The 21527-nt window shown below is 38.3% G+C and overlaps 1 protein-coding gene and 1 non-coding gene across 2 annotated transcripts in view; one reads left to right on the top strand and one right to left on the bottom strand.

Moving 5' to 3' along the window:
- The window catches only part of Il1rapl2 (interleukin 1 receptor accessory protein like 2), a 578390-nt gene that overhangs the window by 346392 nt on the left and 210471 nt on the right, over positions 1–21527 (bottom strand). The gene's annotated exons all lie outside the window — the stretch shown is intronic.
- LOC119805597 lies at positions 15752–15858 on the top strand. The gene has a single exon (XR_005283924.1). It is a non-coding gene; the product is annotated as a U6 spliceosomal RNA (small nuclear RNA).

Below are 21527 nucleotides of genomic sequence, written 5' to 3'. Positions count from 1 at the left end.
CCATAAGCCAAATCCCATCACCGTTATATGTAGTTCACACAAATGAAGTTCTCATAATGTCAGTGACATGAAGGTGCCAGAAATGGTTTAGACCTCTAATCTCAGAACTAAGGACACTGAGGTAGGAGAATTACCATGAGTACAAGGCTAGTCCAAATTACAAAATGAGCCCCATGCCAGTATGGGCTTCAGAACATAACATTGCAGCAAAAATAAATAAATAGATAAACAAATAAATAAATGGATGAATGAATGAATGAAATATTCCTTGAAAACATACTTTTGGAATTTTTTCACTGATAATGATATCAATAAACTTTTAAGTTTGACTCAGATCAATTAAATGATACTGAACACTTACAGAACCTAAGGATTTGGGGCAGGAGCTGAAATCAGCAAGGTCTACATATAGAGTAAACACCTGTTGCATTTATAGATATGACTCCAGAAAGTTTAGAGACATGTACTAGGATAGATACAAAGTCAAAATGGCAAATCCTACAGTAAATAAATATTTGAGGTGGCCACATTTGAGAAAATTTCCTCCAACAGTCTAGTTATCTAACTCTTCCTCGCTATTTAGACTTCTGCCTCCCTCAGATGCAGAGACAACAGCTGCTGAAAGTCACAGTGTGTCAGGTGAAAGGATGCGAAGTCAGGCAACAGCAGGTCTGAGAAGGAGCCTGCACAAGCCCTTTCTCCCAAAACAAAGAGAATAACAACTGTCCCACAGTGACTCAATTCAAATGTCTCACTGGCCAACTTCCTAAAGTACACTGTGGCACCCATTAGAGAATTTGTATTTGTAATTTGTTTTTTTTTAAAGAACGTGTTCTTGCTGTTGCAAGAATCATGCATTTATAATAGGGAAAGTTCACTTTTGGACAGAAACTATTTGAGCATAACAAATAAAATCAAAAGTGCTTGTCCTCTTTTTTAAAAGTATTATTTTGTAATCTTCAATTCAGAGCACCCTAGAGTGACTGGGGTTATCCAGGCTTTTCTAATTCAAGGTTTCCTCTAAAGTGGCCTAAGAGAGCAAGGTAAAGAAAGCATCCTAATAGGAATTTCAGGCTTCAAGGTGACATTTAGGAAGAATACTGGTAATTAACTTATTCACTTTTCACTATGCAATCAGCAAGTATTCAAATGTTAGCTCTATAAACAAAGATGGTGTTCTCTCCCTGTATTCAGTTTTGCTTTCCTGCCTAGCTATATTCTGCCCTGCTATAGGCCAAAGCAGCATTTTTATTAACCAGTGGTAATAAAGCATATTCACAACATACAGAAGGGCACCCCACACCAGTGTTTGCTTTGAGGGGATACCAAATAAAAAGAGGTAGAATCTATTACCGAGAGCAGCAGGGAGTAGAGAGCCCTTTTGACAAATTGTCTTGGGACAGGCTTTTGTTTTATTTATGGTTTTGTGGTTGTTGTTGCTCCCTTTTTAAAAGTTCATTGAAATATAATTGAATTATTCTCGTCTTCCCTTTCCTCCCTACTACCTCTTCCAGCTGCTTCCGCATTCCTATTCAAATGTGTAAGTATACAAATACAACCAGTGGAGGCCATAAGGTATTGCTTATATGATATCAGGACTGACGCCTTGGAATTTGATAGTCAATTAGAGGTTCAATTGTCTGTAGTGTTTTAGGGTCGAGGCCCCAGGAGATTTCCACCTTCCGCATTGTCTTGTCTATGGGGCAATTTTATTGGCACTTCTAAAAGATGCAATCTCAGCAGACTTCCTGGTCCTCTGGCTCTTACAGTCTTTCTACCCCCTTTTCATTGATGTTCTCTGAGCCCTAGTTATAAGAGTAGTACTGTAGATGTCTTTAACTGGAGCTAGGCATTCTAGGAACAGTTGCTGTCTGTATTCTGACCAGTTGTGGTTTTCTAAAACAGTCCCAAGCTGCTACAAAGAAAAGCACTTTTTTTTTTCCTGAGAGGTGAGAACTATCCTTATCTGTAGGTGTAAGGATAAGGTATTACACTTATGTAGTAAAGTGGAATATTTGGAGGTTTGCTGATAAGATTCATAACTTGGGTAGCTGGTTACTTTTCCAGTACCAGACACAATTTTCTACCTATTGAGCATGCCTTAAGTCCAAGCAGACAGATGTTGGTTACCAGCAACATAGAACTACTATTGCACCTTTAGGGTGATCTTACCATACCTCTCATTGTTGTGGTTCTTAGACATCACAGCTTGGAAGGATTATTGATTGCTAACCTCTCTTGGTGGTTCAAATAAAAGGGACTCCTTTTAGTCCTCAGGGATGAAAAATTCAGGTCATATCCAGCTCAAATCTACCAAGTCCGGTGTCAAAAGTGCATGGTGTCTTCAGGGATAGGGAGTTACCTTTAGCATCTGGAATGCAAGCAAGTGCAACAACAATGGCCTGTATTGTTTGGGAAGTCTGTTGGACTTCCCTGACCAACAACTGAAAAGCTTTCTCATACCTGGTACTGGAAATTCCTGCCAAATTGCCGATAGCTTTGGGGGGATAAATTATAAGCCCAAATGGCATAATACAAACACACATATGCGTTATATAGTGCATATATTATACATATACACATATCTACTCTGATTATACTCTTATGTATTATTTTCCTCTTCTCTCTCTTTCCTTCTCTATTAACTTCCTTCCCCTCCCTATTTTCTTATTTCACTCCTATTCTACTAGTTCCGTCTCTAGCATCCCCCGTTCTATCTTTTTTAGTGTGTTTTATTGAAATGGTCTAAATTGTATCTGGGACATTATTGGTGATCACAGACAGCAAAGTTTCACTCTTTTGTTTTTTTACTCCCTGGCTTAATAAATTGAAAATGTTATTCTCTCCTAAGAATAATTAGGACTTGGAGGAGACAAGGTCAGCACACTTGGTCAGCTGCCTTTCCTCTAGATAATGGCCTGCTCACAAACTAGCAAAAGAAAAATTGGAATGGAGCAAAGGAGAGTCCCATGGAATAATAATTTTAAAAAGAGCTGCTTAGTGTTATTTATTTTCAAACGACTTGAATCGTATCCATATAAGTCTGCTTAAGCACAGGAAAAGACTGTTAAGAGTGCAGCTGCAGTCCTGATAGTTCCTAGAGGGGAGACTGCCAGTCTTTCAAACGAAATCCCTCCCCTTGCCTATATCCTCAATTTCCCTTTTCCTTATTCTTCCCGACTCACCACACTTTTTCCCAACCTAGCATTTTTCTTTTCCTGCTTGTCTTTGTGACAAGTCTGCCAGGTACTTAAGGAGAAAGGGACATCTTCCCTGGTGGCATTCTTCACAGAGTTATTAGGGCTTGAACCTAGATAATCACCTTTACACCCCTCCTCACCCAGGGCTGAGCCATAACGTTGTCCTCAGTTAGGGCTCTGGGTTGTGACAATCTCTCTGGACCAGAATGAGGTTTAAACTTCCCTCAGCCAGGCTGGCTGAGCTCTGGAGCCGAGGACTCCAGTTATCTGTCAGGGCAGACGGCTGCCCTGGATTTCTTTCAAGTCTGACCCTGCTCTGGTGGCTCAGTTGGACAGAGACTCAGAGTAAACAGCACGTCTCTCCACACCCAGCTGGTGGCTAAAATAGGACACCCCTGGGTGGTGTCCCAAAGTATCATGAAGCATTGCAGTGCTGCAAACAGAGCTAATTAAGCAACAGATGAGCTTGCAGGGAAGGAGGATGAGGTGGGAAGAGAAGGCTTGTCACTTCGCAGTCCTCCTGGTAACTGCTTACCTAGAGTTTCCCCTAGATGTCTCTTCCTGGTTTCAATTTAATCCTCTGTGGGATTCCATTTCTCCCGCCAAGCATGTACTGCTGTTTTTTCTCAGTGATAAGCATTTCCATGAGGATTTCCCAGCCATGTCTGCCTTTAAGTAGATGACACTTTTTCTGTCCAGCAGAAGCCTGTGACAGTTGTCCAACCTAATGGTGAAACTGATCATTTGAATAGGCTAATGGGCCACATAGACCAAACTTCCCAAACACCCCCATATTGAATGAATAATTGCTATCAGTGAATTTTAAAAACATTAATATTTTGGTTGTGAGCCTAGCCTTTAATGGCTGAGCAATCCCCCCAGTCTGAAACACCTTAATGTTAAGTGCCTAACCATGATACAAGTTCAAGGAAGCCATTGCAGATAAAACAGTCCAATGTAGCATACCTGAAGATTAAGGAAGAAGTACTGAGTTTAAATTTCTGATATAAAGTTAGCTTTTCATTGCAATTGTGTTCCATGTTATGTACAGCCCTTAGGTCTTAAGAAAGCAAAAAAAGATATCCTAATAGATCAAGCGTATGCATAAATGTGCAGTGTTTATTATGAGATTGCTAGACATATATTATTGGGGGAGGGTCTAGAACTTTGGTTTAACATATAAGAACTTGGGGGATGGAGATGTGACTCAGAGGCTAAGAATGGTTGCTGGGTTTATGTTGAGGTCTTTGATCCATTTGGACTTGAGTTTTGTGCATGGAGATAGATGTTGATATCCAATTACGTCAGCACCATTTGTTGAATATGCTTTCTTTTTTCCGTTTTATATTTTTAGCTTCTTTGTCAAAAATTGGGTGTCCATAGGTATGTGGACTGATATCTGGGTCTTTGGTTTGATTCCTTCGGTCCTCCTGTCTGTTTTTATGCCAATACCAGGCTGTTTTCATTACTGTAGCTCTGTAGTAGTGTTTGAAAACTGGGATTGTGATGCCTACAGAAGTTCTGAACCTCATAGAAGAGAAAGTGGGAAGTACACTTGATTGCATTGACATAGGAGACTACTTCCTAAATATAACCCCAGAAGCACAGACACTGAGAGAAATAACTAATAAATGGGACCTTCTGAAGCTGAGAAGTTCCTGTAAAGCTGCCGTTTTGTCAACAAGAGAGCCTACAGAATTGGAAAAGATCTTCACCAACCCCACATCAAACAGAGGACTGATCTCCAAAATATACAAAGAACTCAAGAAACTTGACATCAAAAGAACAAATAATCCAGTTAAAAATGGGGTAAAGACCTAAACAGAAAACTCTAAACAGATGAATCTAAAATGGCTGAAAGATACTTAAGGAAATGCTCAACATCCTTAGCCATCAGAGAAATGCAAATCAAAACAACTCAGAATGGCCAAGATCAAAAACACTGACAACAGTTTATGCTGGAGAGTATGTGGGGTATGGGGAGCACTCCTCCATTACTGGTGGGAATGTACACTTGTACAGTCACTTTCAAATCAGTATGGATTTCTCAGAGAATTAGGAAACAACCTACTTCAAGACCCAACAATAGTTCTGTTGGGTATATACCCAAAAGATGCTCAATCTTAGCATAAGGACAATTCCTCAACTGTGTTCATATCAGCATTATTTGTAATAGTCAAAACTTGGAAACAACCTGGATGCCCCTCAACTGAAGAATGGATAAAGAAAAAGTGGTACATTTACACAATGGAGTTCTACACAGCAGTAAAAATAATTACATGTTAAAATTTGCAGGCAAATGGATGGATCTAGAAAAAACCATAGTGAGTGAGGTAGCCCAGACCCAGAGAGACAAATATAATAGGTATTCACTCATAAGTGGTTTTTAGACATATAGCAAAGAAAAAACAGTCTATAGGCCACAACCCCAGAGAACCTAGACAACGGAGAATACCCTATGAGAGACATACAGGGATCTACATAGGAAGCTGAAAAAGACAAGATCTTCTGAGTAAATTGGGAGCATGGGGATCATGGGAGATAGTAGAGGGGGAAAAGGGGAGAAGGTAGGAAAGTGGGAAAATGTAAAACTAAGTAAAAACACAAAACAACAAAAAAGAATGGCTATTGTTCTTCCAGAGGATGCAAACTCTGTACCTAGCACCCCTGTCCGACAGATCACAACCATCTGTAACTTTGGGTCCAGGGGGGTCTAATGCCCACTTCTGTCCTCTGTGGGCATCTGCACACATGTACATATAGCCCCCATAGGTATGTAATTGAAAACAAATTTTATGGAACTTTCCATTAAAATTTTCCACAGATGGAATGGGCTGCCTTGATTTATTTAATGTTCACATCAAGGTCTTAGTAAAGGTCAAAGGGTTGGACTAGCTCAGGAACCCTGGAATGGTGCATCAATAAATTATACTATAAATACTTTGTAAGTACTTTTAGACCTACAAAACAGAAATGTCAGAACAGAGACTTGCATTATCTTTCATTGCTGTAGTGAAACACCTAGCACACGTTAATTTCATAGCGATGGGAGGTTTATTTACCTCCTATTTCCAAATGTTCAAAGTTTAAATGGCGTAGCACAGGCTAGGCTAAAAGCCATTAGTTCACTGTGCCACCTCATATCAGCAGAGAGTATGGAGCAGCATGCAAAAGAAGGCTCATACTTCAAACCAGGAAGCAGAGAAGGGGGGACAGTAATATTTCTCATATAAGAACTTACTCTTAGAGAGAGGAAGGATTGTAAGAGCCAGAAGGGGGTATCAAGGTCATCACAAGGGAACCCACAGGAACTATCCTGGGCTCATAGGGGCTCACAGACTCTGGACCAACAGCAAGAGAGCCTGCATGGGACCTACATAGGCCCTCTACATATTGATGACAGTTGTGTAGCTTGGCCTATTTGTGGGACTCCTGGCAGTGGGTTTAGAGCCTGTCCCTAAGGCTTGAGTTGGCTTTTGGGAACCTATTCCCTATACTGAATTGCCTTGCCCAGTCTTAATACAAAGGGAGGATCTTAGTCCTACCACAACTTGATATGCCATGCTTTGTTGACATCCATGGGTGGACTGCCCATTCTGAACAGAAACAGAGGAAGAGTGGATGCAGAGGCAGGTGTAATGGCATTTCAATTGTATTTTAATAAATACAGACTGTCTGAAGATCTGAGAGTAAAACAGTCCCACTGGTCAGCCTTATAGACCAGGTTATAGTAACACACACCTTTAATCTCAGTAGCCATAATGACACACACCTTTAATCCAAGTAGCCACACTAGTTGCCATCAAAACTAGGCGGGGCATGCCTTTAATCCCTGCCCTAGAGAGGAATATAACACAGGAAAGATGTCTCTCAGATGCAGTCTCCTTCTGAGATTCCAGGAGGCAGGATCGCCATTTCAAAATGAGGTTAAGGAAAGAGCCAGTGACTGCCTGTTTTACTTTTCAGATCTTTAGGTTGAACCCCAATTTCTCTCTCTGAGTTTTTATTAATCATTTTTCAGGCAGTGAAGGGGCAGAGTGGAGCCTGGGTGGGGGTAAGAGAGCTGCCATAAGCGTGTAAAATAAATGAAAAAATTAATTAATAAAAAAATAATGTGAGAAAGAAAGAACTCACTCTTGGAAACTCCAAAGTCACATAGGAAACATCTGCATGCCTTTTGAAGGCAGCTTTCCAAATGTCCAAGGACTTTCTAGCAGACTCATCTTCTCAAAGTGTTAATCTCCCAGTTCCACCACCCTGTGGAAAAATCTCCAAGTGCATAGATCTGGGGCAGGGGTGCTCAAGCTATAACAGAGTCTAATGCTGATCCTATTGTCAACGACTGTTTTTAATTTGTACATAACACATAGACAGACTTGAGGATCAGTGGACCAAGTGACTAAATAAATTAATTTCTCTAAAATGACAGGTTCTCTTGATTTGAGATGCTTACAAGAAAAAGAAAAAATAACCTTTTAACACAAGATTTCAAAATACTGAGTTAAAGTTATTAATAAAATATGTATTTGAAGGCTGTTAGTCATGAACTCACAGGAACCATGGTTACCTGTACAACACCAGACCTGTACAACACCAGACCTATACAACATTTTGGCATAGATTAAGAGGTACTCTCCATGGCACACGTGTCTTACTGAGGAGCTATGAAGTATGGATAATAAAAACTCAGAGACAGGTATTGGGGTTTAACCTGAAGATCAGGAAAGCAAAGCAGCTAGCCAATGGCCCTTACCTCGACCTCAGTCCAAAAATGGTGATGATGCCTCCAAGAAACCTCAGAATGATACTGTGACTGAGAGCTGTCTCCTCCCATCTTATATTTCTCTCTAGTTCTGTGATTAAAGGTGTGCACCACCACTGCCCGGTTTCTATGACAAGCTAGTGTGGCTCCTGGGATAAAAGGTGTGTGTCATTGCTGCCTGGTCTGTAAAGCTGACCAGTATGGCTGTCATCATGCAAGTTTTATTTATTAAAATACAAATGAAATGTCATTACAGAGCTATTGGCAATTGGTAGTTTCTGAGAAGGTAGAATCATTTTTATTTATGGAAGATATTGGTAGATTTCCCATGCTCTGGTGGGTGGCAGAACACCCATACAATTATGGGCAGTACTAACTAAACTTAACGAGTTATCAAAAATAAAAGACATGTGTTTGTGAAGGAACAATTGAGAGAAAATATGGGGGGAATGGAAAAGGGGAATTGGGAGTATAGATATAATTGTATGCCATTGTATACATGTATGGAAGTCTCAAAAATGAAGAAAACTTATAATAAACAGTAGATAACAATAATGTAAATGTTTTAAACAAAATGAAGAACTTAAACAACATATAAAATAAAATAAATATATATTATTCCTTCCTTCCATATTAATATTGCTTTATAACAAGTTGAAAACAAAAATAAATAACCTGAAGAAACCATTTCATGTTAATTCTGATTAACTGTCTACCAATGTAAGAAAAAAGGGAATGACAAGGTGAAGAATCATCTGATGAAAGATGTAACTGACACTAAAACTCCTAGCTGATTTCATTTATTGACTCAAATATTCTTTATCAATGTGGAGTTATCTCTGGGCAAAACTTGCTGACTCTGAACTTCAGCAGCTTTGTACACCATGCTGTCAGCAAAAGAATGTGTATAATCATTGGCACACACTTGCACTGATACTGGCATTTTTCTCTTGGTTTGAAATAAATATAGCATTTTTCTTTACATCTGTTGCCTTCACATGAGGATGTGTTTGTGATCATCTGCTCAAAAAATAGTAGCATGCAAGTCTATTTCTGGAACACTACAAGCAACATCCCCAGTCTCAATTGAGTAAAATTCTGGCTTTGAAGGAGGCTTATGTAAATAGATGTGGGATCCTTCATAGATATAAAATGAACACACATACTGAAGTAACTGATTATGTGGCGACTATAAAATGCTTGCTACACTGAACGGTTTTGGTCTTGCAATCCATCCAATTTTTTTTTCTTAGAAAGTCAGGAAAATCTGAATGGACACTTAGTGATTTTAACAAAGGGTATGACTGACATTTCTAGAAATAGAGTGGGTTAATAATACAGGCCAATTTTCACAAACAACATTTTCTTTTGTTTTGGAATATTTTGCTTTTTTAACAAAACAGTATTTTTGAGAATTATTGAAATTATTGTAAATATTTCATTGTCAACTGTTTTAATGGACTTTCTTGTATGCTATTCCACTGATTACTTCTTTTTTTTTTTTTGGTTTTTCGAGACAGGGTTTCTCTGTAGCTTTGAAGCCTGTCCTGGAACTAGCTCTTGTAGACCAGGCTGGTCTCGAACTCACAGAGATCCGCCTGCCTCTGCCTCCCAGGTGCTGGGATTAAAGGCGTGCACCACTGCCGCCCGGCCACTGATTACTTCTTGCGGAATTTTCTAATACTATCACATAAATCTCACGGAAATGCAATTTCTTTATCAGCAATCAAATTGGTGGTAGTGGCTCATGATCTTATGTATTATGGTTTTTTGTTTGTTGTCGAGGGAGCATCAGGATATGAATGCTTTTTTTCTTGAGAACACTCTTTACTCCTGATATCTTAGCATAGACAGGGATAAGTGCTCATCGAGGACTTGCTAATTGTGGATGTAGAAGAAAGGAGAAAGACGCTTCCCACAACTTGAAAACTGGAGGTTAGATAACAAGACTTAGAATAGGAGATCAGGAACAAACTCTGAAGAAATAGTAACTTGAATATTGATATTTGATAGAAATAGAGGGCCTATGAAAAAAAGTTTTGATGTCTTACTGGATTTTTAGTATATTATATTTAGAATTTGGATTGCACTAATCAAAGGTACTCTGCTTTAACACAGTTGGTGTTTTCCTTGTGACAATAAGAAGCAAATGAAACTGAGGTAAAAGTGGTGCACTCTCCTCTTTAATCTAGAAAGCATATGGAAGGAGGATGCTTTAGGGAATTGCTTTAATAAACACAAGTGATTTAGAAGGCTGGTATTGGAAAATAGTAAAAGTAAGCATTAGTAGCACAATTTAAAATAATAGCTTATATCCATTGCTAGCAATTATGCCAAAATACACTTTATACTGGTTGCTTTTCATCTTCATCAAAATTCTATGAAGCAGTATTATCATTATGTCCACTTTCCAGAAATAGGTTTTGAAGCACAGAGAAATGAAATGACTAGATACCACTAAAGGTTTAGCATATGGTAAAGGACACATATAAATTCAGTAGTCTCATTGGAAACATGATGAGTGCAGCAGGTACAGAGGCAAAAGTGGAAACACCTTGGGTGTTGTGATAGAGATAAAATGGACCATTGGAGCATAAGATACAAATTTGCCTAAGGCAAAAGAGTCAAGTACACAGGAATTGTGTAATAGGGCTTACATGTTGTTTAGTAAGACGTATCACCTAGTAAAGACATACTTCCACTCTAAGCCTATCTTGTGTCTAATACATCTGTATCTATATGTGTATCTAATGATAACACACTGAACTGAAAAGGCTTAACATGGTATTTGGTATTTCAAAGTTGAAATAAGCAGATCAATCTTGATTCTAAAATCATCATACCATGTGTAGCATTTTTCTAATACCACATTATACTGTTCATGTTCCAATTAGAGACCTGATTCCGTTTCTTGAGAATTAATTCAGTAACTTCAAAAAGAAAGGCTTTCATCTTCTTCTAAGAAGATATAGCAAGGTAATGAATGCTATAAGGAAAACACAGAAACAGAATCCTGAAAAACAAGTTTTAGACCGTAAGTAATTTTTGTTGCTTTCCTTTACAACATTCCTATTTAAATGCAGATTGTAATTCACATCTAAGTAGAAGGTAGTTTTTTTAGCTATTAAAATGCTAATGAGAAGGTTAACTTTAAGTCAGAAACTATTTTTGAAAAGATGGGAAGGCTGGAAAATTCACTTTAAGGTCATTTAAGATTTTGTCAGGAAAAAGAAAAACCCTATATTTATTATTAGAAAAAATATGCAAAAAGCATTGGGCAATTATACATGTGTGTGGCTGAACATTACACTAAGGGACATAATATTTCATCTTGGTGTTGCAAAAACTAACGTTCTTGAGTGCACTTGTATCTCTGGATTGCTTCACCTGCAACAGGGAGGGGAAAATGACAGATTGTACAAATACTTCTTACCACTGGGCCTATTCACTGGAATGTGATGGATCGCACAAGGCCCTAACACAGGATGTACAGAATGGCTGCAGATAGATTTGAGACTGCCTCAATTTTCCCTAAACTTTTGTTTTTTTTTCCTGCAACCAAACTTTAAATAGTAACTCATACTCTCCTCCAAACTGATGCTTTGTAATAGTGTTCTTATGCCTATTAACCCATGATTACAAGATATGCCTCTAACTGAATTCAATTAAAAAGTCCTTGTAGTTATTGAGAAAAAGTTGAATGCTTAGCCTTAAGGAAGACACTAATCCCATCCTCTCCAGAGTGCAGAAGAACACTGGGGAAGAGGGAGAGGAAAGAATGTGAGAGCCAGAAGACCCATAGAAGGCCTGCAAAATGCCACTGTCTGGACAAGATGCCATTGTAATGATGAACTCTCCAAAGTTGTGTATTGCTTGTTCCCATGAATGGGCTGATTAACAAACAGGCATGGATTTGGGAGGGACTCAGGGAGCTATAGAACTCATAAGAACAAATATAACTAGTAAGAAACCGAATTTACTAGCTGATGGTAGAAATGTTTCCTATTGGTACATTTGTGCTGTTCTGTAATAGATCCTAGCCTTAGTCCATTTTTTGCTCCTCTAACACAGTGTCACAAACTGGGTAATTTATAAGCAACAGAAATTTATTTGGCTCACTATTCTAGAGGCTAAGCACTACAAGAATATGACACTAGCACCTGATGAGAGCTTCTATGATGTATTACAGCATGATGAGAAAGGTAAGTGGGGACTTGGAGAGATGATTCAGAAGTCAGGAGCACTGGCTACTTTTCCAGAGGACCCAGGGTCTTTTCCTAGAACCGACATGGCATCTAATATCCATCTGTAACTCTGATTCCAGGGGATTCATCACTTTTTTCTAGTCTCTTTGGCCATTGTATGCACATGGTGCATGAACATTTACATAAAGACAAAATACATCTATGCATAAGATAGAATAAATTCATCTTCTGTTTTAAGAAACGGGAAGTGGGTATATATTTAATAGGACTTGATAGGGATTGGATTTATCCTTCTATTAGGAACTTATGCCTCCCAATAATTAACCCACTCCTATGGTAAATGGAGTTATCCATTAATGCTTTATAATGTCTTGAAGTCATCTCTTAACGGCCTTACAATGGGAAATAAATTTCAATATTAAGAACAGAGGAGACATTCAAACCATAGTAATGTCAATTCAAGTTTTGTCTTTCTCTGTCATTCTTTACTTTAGTCCCATGTGTCCTATCTCTGTGGAAATTGAAATTATGTATTAAATAAGAGAAATGAAAAATGTGAGTCACCAGAAAACTTTTTAACAAACTTTAAGAAAAAATTGAAATGAGTCTTTGAATATGAAGCTTTTTCTGTTATGAAGACAATGCATTATTGGGCTATTTATCCTCAAAGGTTTAAATACGTAACTGTATACACCAGATGCCCTGTTGTGCTTTCTGTGGCTGTGACAAAAGCAACCTGGGTAAGGAAGGGTTTACTCCTCCTTTGAGGTTACACTCATAAAGGGAAGCCAGGAGATAATCAAGGCAGGAACCTGGAAGCAGAGACTGAAGCAGAAGCAGTAGAAGAATGAGATTGACTTGCTCCCCATGATTTGCTCAGTCTGCTTTCTTATATTCCCAGGATCAACTGTTCAGCGGTGGCACAGTCATGACCACAGGCCAATCTAATGGGGTCATCTTCTCAACCAAGTGTACATTTACATTGAGACATTAGGCTATGTTGAGTTGACAAAACATCAACCAGGACACTAGAAAAATCTGAAGCTGTTTTTTTTAATCCTTAAAATTGCTGGGCAGTGGTGATGCACACCTTTAATTCCAGCACTTGAGAGACAGAGGCACATGAATCTCTGTGAGTTAAGTCCAGCCTTTTCTATAAAGCAAGTTTGAGGATATCTAGGACTGTCACACAGAGAAATCCTCTTTCAAAAAAATAAAAACTTTTTGAAATAAGTATTTTTAAAAAGCTTTAAATTCTTTCTTTTCTATTCTCACTCTTCTATTCATATTTTTTAAAATATTTGATTAATTTTTGAGAATGTTATACAAGGTATTCTGATCATATTGTCCCCTTCTTATTCTCCTAAGTACTTACAGATCCATCTCCCTCCTTGCTCCTCCACTCAACTTTATGACCTCTTTTTCAATTACCCATTCAGCCTATTGTGCTGCTTATTAGTATTTTAAGACAAATATACCTTGTGTAATTAGTACATTAAACCAATCTGCTTCAATGTCCAAAACCTCATTTGATCATTTCATAATTTTTAATATATATTTGAATATTTATCCTGTTTATAGTTTTAAATGGCAGTGATAAATAAGGCATACACTGACCTAACCATTTGTTAAATACTACCATTATTTTATGTGTATGGGTATTTTCCCTGCATAGTATGTGTACAGGGCCCTTAGAGAACAAAAGATGATTCTGGATCATCAAGAATCAGAGTTATTTAAGGTTCTGAGCTTCCATGTAAGTGCTGGGAATCAAGCCTAGGTCTTTTGGAAGAGCATTCAGTGCTCTTAACTGATAAATCATCTCTCTAGCCCCAAACTTGCCATTTCCAACAAAAAATTAAAATAAATTCCTCATGTTACTTATGAAAAGCACAATTAAGAAAAGGAATATAGTGCTAAGAATTAGGGAACACAAAAGATGTCACGGCATGACACTCGGGTGAATGGGAAGTTTCAGTAAGATATAGAAAGTGATGAAGAATTTCCTGGGCCTATTGAACAACATTCAGAAAGACCCAGAGCAAAATGAGTTTAGCCTATTACAATGAACTAGAAGAGGAAAAATATTAACACTGATGGGCTTCATCAGAAGAGAAAAACTGCAAAAACTTGTAAGTTCAAATTAAGGAGTTCAAAGTAATTTCCGGGTATAGTAGGATAAAATTGGAGAATTTGATATATAGAAATAATATTCTACTCACCCACATTGGTGCTGAGTAATATAAATATAATTTGAAGTTTATAAATTACTTTGAGTTCTGGTACCCACAGTAAAATATAAAGTAAAACCTGCGAAATTAAACTTTAATTTATTTAACCTAAGATATTAAAATATCACCATTATAATACAAATTCAACATTAAAAATGAAGAGATACTTTTTTGACATTTTATTCCAAGTTTTCAAGATCCTGTGTATATTTTACATAGATAGCAGATCATATATATTTTACATCATCATTTGCCCTATGTGGCTAGTTGTTATCATACTTTCTAAGTCACACTTATAAAATTCATTTTTCCTGCTGTGCAAAAAGTAAATTATCAAGGAATGAGCAAAAGAAAGTGTAATTTATATCCTATGGAATAATTGCAAAGTCAATTACTTTAATAGAAATACTTTACCCTATGGCGTGTATGTTAGGGTTCTAAAATGGTGCTCAATGGATCCAATTCTAGGTGTTGTTTAGGTTATTTTCCTTCCAGAAGCTCCAGAAAAAAATCTTACCCTTTTCAGCTTCTAAAATTCACACAAATTTTCTGATTTTATTGTATTATTACACTGTCCCCAAAGCCAATCTTATCAGATCAACTCTATTTCATTTGGCCATCTCCCTTGTCTTCTAACTTCTGCCTTCCTCCTAGAGAGTCACTGGACTCATCTGTATACCTGTGTGAGCTCTATATGTCCTGGTGAGTTGGTCAGCATCTTTAATTTACTACTGCAAGTGCTGTATCTCTGAGGGAAAAGATTTCCCCAATGGAAGTGTTATATCTCTGAGGGGGAAGATCTCCCTAAGGCATGTGTTACTGTTCTGAAGGGAAAGGTATTCTGGGAGTTGGGAGCTAAGGAATACCACAAAGTCACACTGCACAACAAACCTCTTAAAAGAAATTTTATTGGTAGAGACACAAGAGAGGAGCTGCTTCTGCTCAAATTAGAAGCAGCAAGGAACTGAATAAGAGGGAGACTTTGTATAGGATTTCTTGAAGGGAGGATAGATTTTTTCCAAGGTAGAGATTTCCAGGGTTGGGATGGGTGGAGTTTCAAGTCAAACTCAGGGATTGGTGAGATTTCAAGCTCAGGGACTGATGGGTTTCAAACCTGGAAGTGGTCTCATACCTCTTATCCTACAAGTATCACTATGCAACCTAACATATTCACATGTCATGTGAAATATGGCAGATTACCTTTGGTTGGTTGCTTTATTTTTCTTACTATCATTCTAAACATGAAACAATAGAAAAATTACTATTTTATAGAAGAACTATCTTATGACAAAAGAAAATACAGAATAATACAAAGTAGAAATTAAGTAGAAACATCATTATATAATATATCACATGCTCACTTTGGCAGCACATATACTAAAATTAGAATGATACAGAGAAAAATAGCATGGCCCTCGGGGAAGGGTGACTTGCAAATTCATGAAACATTCTATGTTTTTTTCACTTCTCTTTGGGGATGTGGTAACAGATAGGCTTCCCATGGGTCAGTGGATGATCCAACAACCACGTGCATATGGAAGCACTGATTGTACTCAGTAGGTTGTTTTTTAAAAGGATATGAAGTTAAAATATGTTTTGGAGAATGTTGGGCTAAAATTATCTGAGGGCCTATACCTCAAGGTCTATAGGACAGAGAAAAGCCTGGCTCAAGTTTGAGGGATAGTCTCAAAGTTACCGAGGATGAGAGTGCAGAATCTAGGTAAATGCCCCTCCAGCCATAAGATGTCTCTTGGCTGTCTTCCATTGGCTGGAGGTACCCCCACATCATACAATGTCACTTAGCCTATATAAATTGATGCTCACAGTAATAAACTGAGTTCCTGCTTTGACTTGACTCCCTATCACGTCCTATTTTCCTTCATCGTGAGGATGTGGATCTGATTGTTCTGCGTTGTGGGGCTTCAGAACAGGTGGATAGCACACTCAGCTTTCCCTGGGGAATAAGGCTAAGGAGGCCTGGCAACTGGTACCAGAACGTGGGGTGACTAGTCCCAGGGCAAAGCATCTGTGTGAGTGGAACCCCACTATGGGTAACACAACTTCACACAAAAAATGACCCAGCACTTAAGGCACTGAGATATATGCTACTCTCCCAAAGCCTGGAATTGCCATACCAAAATGCAATCCAGGTAGGGGAGGATATAATTACCCTGGACCCCTGGGTACCCACTGGGAATCTTTTCTCATGGGACATGTGGAACTGGGTGGAAACTGGTCAGAGAAAGGGAAAATCACTTTGATAATCCCCCACCACTTGGATTCTATCCAACTATTACAGCCATTAAGGCATGTTTTCACCCTGCTGTTCTCCCTCCCCCAAAGGTGGGTAATGAAAAGGTCAAAGATTGGGAATGGTTTGAAGAATCCAAAAGAAACCAATTAACCAAAAGAATTGGAGAAAAGGAGACAGAAAATCAGGGGGGAAAAGTGCAATTTACGGAAGAGTGGTCCCAGGAGGAAGGAATGAGGTAGGCAGAGGCAAAGACAAAAAAGAAAGTAGATAATGCCTGTGACAAAGAGTGGTGGCCTCCTTATGGCCCAGCCATCCTGGAAAGGATAAAATGGGAAAGGGGAATGGGACAAATAAGGAGGCTCCATCCTTGCCAGGAGGAAATGAATATACCAGCCTTGAGAAAGAACTGCAAAGTTGAGACTCTCACACAGAGGAATGTGATGTTGGAGCATCCTGGTGGTCCAAACCTTTCTCACACTGAGGCCTATAGGGCTAAACTAAGGTTTATGGACTCCAAGCCTTCCTGGTCAATGTTGCCCCCAGCCTGGTATCCTTGGGAATCTAAGGACCTGAAAGAATTGAAGAAGGCAGTGGCTGAGGATGGCCCCAACTCCCCTTGGGCCATGACCCTCCTTCAGGAGGTAGCCTATCACCCTTGTGTCCCCAAGGACTGGTATGGTCTGGCTAAGGCTACCCTGGGGGAAGTCCTGGTGTGGAAAATCCTTCTATGTGTTGCTTTTATTGGTTAATGTATAAAAAAACTGGCTTGGCCTATAACAAGGTAGAACTTAGTTAGGTGGGAAAAACTAAACTGAATTCTGGGTGTAAAGAGGCAGAGTAAGGGAGAAGCCATGGTGCTGCCACCAGAGACAGACATGTTGAAAATTTGCCGGTAAGCCACAGCCTCATGGTGATACACAGATTAATGGAGATAGGTTAATTTAGGCCAAACAGTATTGCAAATATTATAGTTTCAGGGTGGTATTTTGGGTCTCAGCTGCTGAGCAGTTGAAACAACCAAACAGCCTTCCTACAACAAACTAGTGCCCAACATGGCTGACTAAATTCATGTAAAACCTAAGAAAGCTTGGAAAGAAATATTAGATACTAAAAAACAAAGTTTAGTCACATTTTATTTTCAGATGGGCTCTGCTTGCTGGCAGCAGGCTGCAGTTCCTTTAAAAGAGGTTTTCCTGATTCAGCAGTAGCAGAAAAAAAAGCCATGCAGTTTTGAAATGCTGGCTTTCTGGGCCGTGCTGTCAGTACAACTTCTGGTTCTTTCAGGAGGCCAAGCATTTAAATGGGGTTTGTGAGCAGAGTGCCAGAACTTGCTTAATGCAACATAGACTGGCTATGTGCCTAAATATGGGGCTGTGAGCATGGCTCTCAGAGGCAGCAAACATCTCTGCCATGCTGGACTGGTAGAGCAAGCAGACAGGGCCTTATTTGCCCTAGCAAGGCTGCCACATAGGTTTTAAGAAGCACTTAGCCATGGTCAGAAAAGGATTACAGATACACAATAAGGACAGATTCAGACATATATGACCTCTAAATAAGAAAAAGTGTATTTAAAAAATGTGCATAGGCTTTGGAGAGAAAAAATGTGTAGACAGTTATAAAAGGAAGTAATTGGTTTTAAAAAATAAAGTCTTTAAAGAGACAGAATATAGGCAGTCATAGTTTAAAAAGTAAAGATAATAATAGAAACATTGAACTTGTAGAAAAAGTAATAAAGTAAAAAATAATAAGCCATGGAAAGATGAAAAATACACAGAAAGTCTGGATTATGTTTATTATTATGTTTTCTTTGAATTTTTGACTTCAAAGAGATCTTTGATTCTGGGGCCTGCTAAGATAAACCAACATAAAGATATCTTGACTTCAAAATTTGGATCTAAGGATATGTTGCTTTGGAAAAGAGGTTCTTCTTTTGTTTCCACAGAAGATGAGAACCTGTGGAATCCTTCCAGACTAATGTGGATTGATTGACCAACATCCCCTGAAAGATCACCTTGAACACCCCTCATAAAATTACTTTGCCCAACAAAAAGCAGGAAGCAATTTGGAGAGAACTATGCCCATATTCCCAAGTATTGTTTATAAATGTTTGTTTATATTAAAGAGGGATATGCTATAGTGATTTGAATTGGTATGGATTTTGCTTTATTGATAGAAATTTAATGTCAATTTTGTCATATTGTATAAATGTATTTCTGCTCTTGATTAATGTATTATGTTTGTTTAGCTCATTTAAAATGTAATATATAATTAAGAAGTATAGGTTAATAGAAAGTCATCTATGATATTCAAGCTTGTAGTTATGTTAGGTTTTCCTATAGATATAGATATAGATATAGATATAGATATAGATATATTTCAGTTTGATAGTTATTCTTTAAATCTTTCATAGGCCTTCAGAATATGGCATTTAAAATGTTTAAGAACTTAGGACTTTTCATGACAGTGAGATACATCTGTTCCTGGCAGCACCAATTACTTCAAGAGGAATATGGGCATCAAAGAGGCTCTTTATGGAGTTTGCTAGTTATTTGGGCAAGAAACTGCTCTTGCCTGGACTGCTTGGTGGTATTCTGTGTAAGCTGGACATGTAGTGACCCACAGTGACATGACTGCTCAACTTGTCTAAAGGTGAGATGGTCTTTTGGGGTTCCTGCTTCATGAAAGAGTCTGAAAGAAATTCTGCAGGATGCAAAAGAAAGTGACTGACAAATTGCCAATATGAGTGGAACTGTCTTCGAAGTTTCCTAATTTATGGAAAAGTCCGCTGGATACTATGGGCCTATAGGCTGAAGATGGATGCCCCAATGGTACAGAAGAACTTTGGGTGACTGTCCAGGCAGCGAGATGTCTCTGTCAATTCTAGAGATTTGGAAGTTGCTTACAATGGACTTCCTGTTTACTTAAGTAATATTATATCCTTTGGGAGTCTTTGATGGAGTTGAAGCATATGTAGTTATAATTATATAGTTTTCCTTAGTTATGATAAAAGATAAAATAGAAGCCGGGAGGTGGTGGCGCACGCCTTTAATCCCAGCACTCGGGAGGCAGAGGCAGGCGGATCTCTGTGAGTTCGAGGCCAGCCTGGTCTACAAGTGCTAGGTCCAGGACAGGCTCTAAAAAAGTTGCAGAGAAACCCTGTCTTGAAAAACCAAAAAAAAAAAAAGAAAGAAAAAAAAGATAAAATAGATATAAATATTGTAACTGTAATGCTTGCTTGATACCTGTTTTGTTATATGTAATTTTACTATGTTAAAGTTAAAAAACTCCCTTTATGTTTAAACAGAAAGGCTGAAATAGTGTAGGAGGTCCTTCTGTCTATCTATTGCTTTTATTGGTTAATGAATAAAGAAACTGCCTTAGCCTATAGCATGGTAGAATTTAATTAGGCAGGGAAAACTAAACTAAATGCTAGGTGAAAGGAGGTGGAGTCAGGGAGAAGCCATGGAGTTGCTGCTGGAGACAGACACGCTGAATCTCTGCCAGTAAGTCACAGCCTCATGATGATACACAGATTTATGGAGATGGGTTAATTTAGGATATAAGAGTTAACAAGAAATACACTTAAGCTATTGGTCAAACAGTATTGCAAATATTACAGTTTCTGTGTGGTTATTTGGGTCCAAGCAGCTGGACTGGGTCTGAGCTGCCAAACAGCTGGAACAACCAAGTGGCCTTCTTACAACAGGATTCCGATATTTTAAATAGATGGCCTTCTTTAAGGAGGCCTGTCGCACTAGGGCGGAGTTCAATAGAGTGGCCCACCCCCAATTCCCATTACTTATCTGATAGTAACTGGTACAAGGGAACACTTTTCCACTGGGGTCCAACAAATCACAATTGCAGCTCCATATTGGGACCAAGTTAGATAAGCAGGCCTGGAGGCCTGGGCCAGGCTAGAGGAGGGACCCACTGAATCACCTAGCTAGCACAATGCAAAATCCAGGGGAACTGCTTCAGACTTTATTGTCCATGTACAGACCAGCCTTGAGAAGAAATTGCCCCCACCATGGGTTTAGAGACCCTTAGAAAACTACATTTATATAATTGTTAATATGTGCTACTAAAATCAAAGTATAACTTTATTGTAAAGGAAGAATGCTTTGAATGTTTTCATGTACAGTGGAATTTTTATGAACATATTTATAAAAACATTTTATGGATATTTCACTTTTTATTATTCTGAACCAAAACATTTTTAAAACCAAAATTCAAATTAAATACATCCACAAGACTAAATATAATCGCATATACAAATGATGTAAAAATCATATGTAAAAACAATAAAAACTAATGTTTTGAAGGGTCATGAGAGGGGATAAGCATAATCTAGGCGCTCTGCAAAGTTGTGAACATGCCATGGCAGTATTCTTAAATAGTTGCTTAGAATAGCTGAGCACAACAAATAAGACCATGGTTAACATCCATTAGGCAAACTCATATAAAAACATCATGATCTGACAGACAAGAATAAAACTGACAGTCTGTTATTTTTCTTTTTTTTGCCCCAGAACTTTATTACTTGTGGCTCATATCTCCCTGGCTAGAGGAATTGTGAAGTTGGATGAAAAATTAGCTGCTCTATTTATTTTCTAGGCATTATTTATGACTAGTTGAGTGAGTGGATACAGAAATCAGTCGATAGATATATCATTTGATGGATAGCAAATTTGTAACTAACACTATTATAAGTGGATGAGGTAGAAGAGCATAAACTTCTACATTTAACCACAAGAAGTTGCTTGTCAATAGAACACTTGTTTCACATACTTAGTACTGCAGAAATTAAACAACAAACAAATAAAAACTGGTTGGTGTCTAAAAATACATGTTTGCAAGTATCAAAGTAGGCAATAA

The sequence above is a fragment of the Arvicola amphibius genome, chromosome X (genome assembly GCF_903992535.2).
Source record: "Arvicola amphibius chromosome X, mArvAmp1.2, whole genome shotgun sequence".
NCBI classification, from domain to species: Eukaryota; Metazoa; Chordata; class Mammalia; order Rodentia; family Cricetidae; genus Arvicola; species Arvicola amphibius.
Note: the sequence above shows the minus strand (reverse complement) of the source record. Positions and strands in the feature narration are given on the sequence as shown.